We start from the raw sequence: 5,980 nt of genomic DNA on the forward strand, positions 1-5,980 counted from the left end.
TTTGTGCTCTTTAACCTTGAGCAGTCAAATGATGAAAACATTGACAATATCCAGTTAGGGTTGTGTAATATTGTTCCATGCCTTCACTGGCCTAAATTTAGTTGTTGTAGGTATTGGTCTCTTGGATTGTTTAGTTCTACCAATCCACCCTTCTACATTGTTATTCTGCAGGATCCTTGAGGTTGTCAGCCTCTGAAAACTTATACCAAAACCATTCTGCCCTGAAATCCTCACGTTGCTACTTGTGATGGCCGGGAAATTTAGTTTGCCTATCTTTACTAGTGGCTGTGTCAGATTGCATGACCTCCAAGTGAGCTGTTGTTTCACACTGGGGTCTTTCTGACAGGATCCATTAAAGTTCGGATAAATTACATCTACATAGGCGGGTGTATGAGCCACTTCATTGAACTTCATATTTTGCATTGCAAAATTTGCTTTAGGTGTTTTTTAATTAATTAGCATCTCATCATCTTATTCAAATTCCATTTTTATTCTTTAATTGTAACAAGCTCGATTTTACATATAATGATGTGTGTGTTCTGTTCTTCTGTTTAAGATAGTATGGTCCTGTAATTCACTAACTTCAATGTCTGATTCCTATTACTATGATTTAATTTGACACTTGGTTATTGATATAAATTAAAGAAAGCTTGTATATATCTCTATTGGCACAACCCATGGAGCTTCATCATCATACCAGTGATTCTTTAGCAAGCTACACCTTATGAGAATTACAATGTTATAGTAAAAAGTATAAATTCTAGAAGCATGGGTAGCAAAAAGGCAAGAATATATATTTCATTTAGCCGTGTAATGGAGTTAGAAGACCATCTCCAACACCAGAAGAGGGAGCAATAACAGGGCACCGACAAACAATATGTGTATAACCAACCTCCACGATAAGAAGAGCAAATGGAATGGAAGTTTCTCGGTGCGCCATCCAATTGCTTGATATGACTCATAGGCCCATTGATCTGACGCTTTGGGGCTCAGCAGCCGAGGGTGTGGGCAGTAAATTGCAACAAAGCTACTACTTGCAAGACACTACAGTTCTAGTGGTTAAGGGAGGCCATGTTACTGAGTTCAATGGAAGAGTACTCAACACCACAGGCAATACACAACTGATGATCAATCTCCAAATTCCAAAGACAGTGGAGTTAAAGTCATGGTTCGATGACAATGTTAAGGACAATGGTGAGCCATCGATTAGCTATGCCCCACAACCTCCTGCAGTATTGAGAATGACAATTCATGACATACATGATCAAACTCTGCGTTCTACTTGTGCTATAAAGTGCATCATGAAAGCAACCATTATAGAGGTCAACACAGACAAGCTATCCTACCCAGCTTGCCCCAACCAAGTGGCAGGAAAGCAATGCAAGAAAAAGTTGTCTGAAAATGCAAATGAAGAATGGTACGGTAAAAAATGCGACAAGAAATTTACAGAATGCAATTATAGCTACATGGTCCACCTATAATTGCAAGACCACACTGGGGAGCTATGGGCAACCGCATTTGATGAAGGAGCAATAAAACTGCTTGACATGACTGCGAACACATTGCTAGAGCTAGCAACTAAAGATGATGCTTGTGGCAGGGCCGCTGTGGCGGCGATGGCAGTTAGCGTCACCGCCATAGCAAACCTGCCATATTGCTAACCACAGACGTCACAATTGCAATGTCCACACGTGTATTGCGATGAAATAAGCATCGTGTGCATAGCGACGCCATTACAATTGATGATTTTGCGTCGCAATTGCGGCACATTCACAAACATTGCGACGGCCAGCGACATCGACAGCCGCGCTACCATGCCGCTAGCATCATCGCAAGTTTCCATGGACATCGCAAGTGCGATGCCCATGGAAGAGCTATAAAAGCTCCCGCCTCAGCAAACCCGTGGGCAGATGCCGATGCCACCCCGTCGCAATGCGTGATGAAGATGTCAGAATTGCGACGGGAACCACATCCATTGCGACAGGAGCAATGCTGGGTTAGAATGTTGAGCTTGCGATGGATAGGCATCGAAATTGCGACGTCCAAGAATAGACATTGTAATTTGTGACTAAAAAGCAACGACGTCTACTGCTGTCGTAGTGGCGACACATTTGCGTCACAATTCTGACACATGGCCGTCGCAAATTGATGCCAAATATATTAGTGTTTTAATAGTACTTTATACTATTGTAGGATGGTATCTCAGACTAGGTCTTTTGTTAGAGGCCATGGTAGAAGCCATGGAAGAGGTCGTGGTCATGGCAGAGCTGTCAGTGCCCATGAGTCTGCCTATGAGCGATCGGCTCGTGTAGAGAGCAAGGAAGAGCACTCTAGTAGGCAATAGGAAGAGAGCCGTAGAGAGGACCAAGATGAGTCTGAAGAGGTTGGTTTGAGACAAATGATGCAGACTATTCTAGAATGTCTACCTCCTATTCAAGAATAGCCTAAAGTGCATCAGACAAAACAAGAGCATAGACCCAGGTCTAGGAGTCCTCGAAAGGATCGTAAGAGGTCCATTGTGTCCACTCAGATGAAGGATCTTTCAAGATCCAAGGTTAATCCTTTCAATGGGCAAGGTTCTGGTTATGTGGCTGAACAGTGGCTTATTTCTCTCGATAGGATTTTTGCCATGCAGGAGTTCAACAGCAATGTTAAGGCAAGGTTTGCAATCACTAATTTAGAGGATTTTGGGGCCACTTGATGGACAATTGAGGAGAAGAAGTTGTGAATTGATATGATCAATGTTACATGGGAATTATTCCTAGAGAGTTTCCATGAACGATTCCTACCAGAGGAATGGAAACAACAAAGGGCTGATGAATTTCATAATCTTAGACAGTATACCTTGTCAATGACTGAGTATGAGCGTAAGTTTTATGAGCTTATGCCTTTTTCAGGGTTCAGTGAAAATTCAGCTCAGTTGACACAATATTTTATTAGGGGTTTGAATAACTGTATTATTGGGGGAGTTAAGGTATTTGAGCCAAAAACCCTCAAGGATGCGGTGCATCGAGCTATCCTTGTTGAGAAAAGTGTAAATAGAATCAGACTGATTAGCCAACTCAGAGTAGCCAATCTTTTGTGAGAAGGAATAGTCGCCAGCAATCTAATGTACCACCTATGGGTAGAGGATCTGGTAGAAATACGGAATTTTTTTCATGTGGTCAGATTGGACATTATGCAGCTCAGTGTCCTCAACAAGCACCTTAGTTTTTAGGACCTAGACCTACTGTTTTAGAGCCTACAGTTGGTGATGCAGGTAGAGCTCATAGATTTTTTGCAGCAGTTGATCAGCGTCAAGTAGATCATCAAGGAACAGTGGTTGAGACCATAGGTGCTATTAGAGGTATATCTCTTTCAATATTGTTTGATTCAGGAGCTACAGATTCATTTATTTCACCATCTATAGTTTCTAATGTAAGTCTGATTCGATGAAGCAAGATCATGGTTGGTAAGTGGAACTAGCCTCAAGCATTAAGGTTTTCACAGATTTTGTAGTTCATAAGTGCGGGCTTAGCTTAGGAAGCTTTGATACGACAATGGATCTTCGAGTCATACCCCTTGGTTCCTATGATGTGGTTTTAGGCATGGACTGGCTTGGATCTCATAAAGCCAGTATAGATTGTAGGAAGAAGATTATTTTGTGCCAAGATGACCAAGGGAATGATGTGCAGATAATTGGGATACCGAGGCCTATATCTTTGCGGGTGATTTCTGCTATGTAATTTAAGCGAAGATTTCGTAAGGGATGTCAGATATTTGTTGTTATGCTAAAAGATCTTGATGAAGAAGATCCCATGAGGAAGACTTTGGATTACTCAATTTTGCAGGAGTATGCGGATGTTTTTCCAAGTGAGATTCCAGGCATGCCTCCTAAGAGGGACATTGATTTTAGTATTGATCTGATTCCTGGAGTGGAGCCTATCTCTAATGCTCCCTATCACATGACTACTGAGGAATTGGGTGAGCTATGTCTTCAGCTAGAGGAACTTCTAGCCAAAGGGAGCATTCGACCTAGTGTATCACCATGGGGAGCTCCAGTGCTCTTTGTGAAGAAGAAAGATAGTTCTTTGCGCCTTTGTATCGACTATAAACAGTTGAATAAGGTGACTATTAAGAATAGGTATCCTTTGCCTACGATTGATGACTTATTTGATCAGATCAAGGGAGCTATAGTATTCTCCAAGATTGCCCTTAAGTCAGGATACCACCAGCTTCATATTAAGGAAGCAGATATTCACAAGATCACTTTTCGAACTCGTTATGGGCATTATGAGTTCACAGTGGTACCTTTTGGATTGACTAATGCTCCATTTATTTTCATGAGTTTGATGAATGGTGTTTTTTTATCATATCTTGATAGGTTTGTACTCACATTTCTTGATGACATATTGATATATTCTAAGACTCAGAAGGAGCATGAGGAAAACCTACGGTTGGTATTACAGGGTTTAAGGGACAATCGGCTTTATGCCAATGCAGCTAAGTGTGAATTCTTCGAATCAAAGATTCAGTATTTAGGGCATGTTATTTCAAGTGATGGTATTTCAGTGGATCCTGCAAAGATTCAAGTGATAATAGATTGGCCTACACTGACTAATGTGTCAAAGATTCGTAGTTTCATGGGTTTAGCTGGTTATTATCACAGATTTGTCCAAAACTTCTCTAGGATAGCACATCCTATCACTTCTCTTCAAAGGAAAGGAAATAAGTTTGTATGGACAAAGAAATGTGAGGAATCTTTCCAAAAGCTCAAGGAGCTTTTGACCAGTGCACCGATTCTAGCTATACCAGATCCAGAAGGTGATTTCATGGTATGTACAGATGCTTCTCTTAAAGGGATTAGGGCAGTATTGATGCAGAATGGACGGGTGATTGCATATGAATCATGCAAGCTCAAGGATCATGAGTTAAATTATCCTACACATGATCTTGAGTTAGCAACAGTAGTTCATGCTTTGACAAGGTGGAGACATTTCTTGTTGGGGTACAGATTTGAGCTACATAGCGATCATTGTAGTCTTCAGTACATTTTTACTCAGCCTAATTTGAATGCTTTCTAGAGGCGATGGATGGAGTTTCTATGCGAGTATGATTTTGAGGTTAAGTACATTCAGGGTAAGGAGAATTTGATGGCGGATGCTTTGAGTCGCAGGAGACATGTGTTATCATCGATCACTCTTAGTCTGGATTTGAGGAGTCAGATTCTTCAGGCACTTCCTACGGATTCCTGGTATCAAGAAGTGTGCAGAGAGATAGATTCAAGAAGATCTTTGGAAGGTAAGTTTGCAGGTTATGTTCGAGAATCAAATGGTCTTTTGAGACATTTGGGGAGGATTTATGTGCCATTTTCGGATGAGCTTCACACCTTGATACTAGAAAAAGCCCATCATACACCTTACTCAGCACATCCAGGTGTCAAGAAGATGCATGCTGATTTGAGACGTTTGTTCTTTTGGTCTAGGATGAAGTGAAATATTGCTGATTTTGTGGCTAGGTGCCTTGAGTGTTAGAGAGTTAAGGCAGAACATCAGCACCCAGCTGGACTTTTGCAGCCTAATCTCATTCCTTCTTGGAAGTGGGATATCATCTCCATGGATTTTATTGTAGGATTACCTATGATAGTTCGGCGTCATGATGCTATCATGGTCACCATTGATCGTTTGACTAAGGTGGTGCATTTTTCATCGATTAGGTCTTCCTACACAGCAACTTCTGTAGCTAATGTCTTTATGCGTGATATTGTGAGGTTACATGGTATTCTTAGAAAGATCATTTCTGACAGGGATCTTGTATTCACATCTGCATTCTGGACATCCCTGCAGCATGAGCTTAGAGTGCAGCTAAACTTTAGTTTGGCATATCATCCAGAGACTGATTGTCAAACAGAGAGGGTGAATCAGGTTTTGGAGGATATGTTACAGATGTATGTGATGGATAGGCATACACATTGGGAGGATTATCTCTACCTAGTGGAGTT

This window comes from Cupressus sempervirens, chromosome 6, assembly GCF_028749045.1.
Source record: "Cupressus sempervirens isolate cs-2001-9-10 chromosome 6, ASM2874904v1, whole genome shotgun sequence".
Classification (NCBI taxonomy): Eukaryota; Viridiplantae; Streptophyta; class Pinopsida; order Cupressales; family Cupressaceae; genus Cupressus; species Cupressus sempervirens.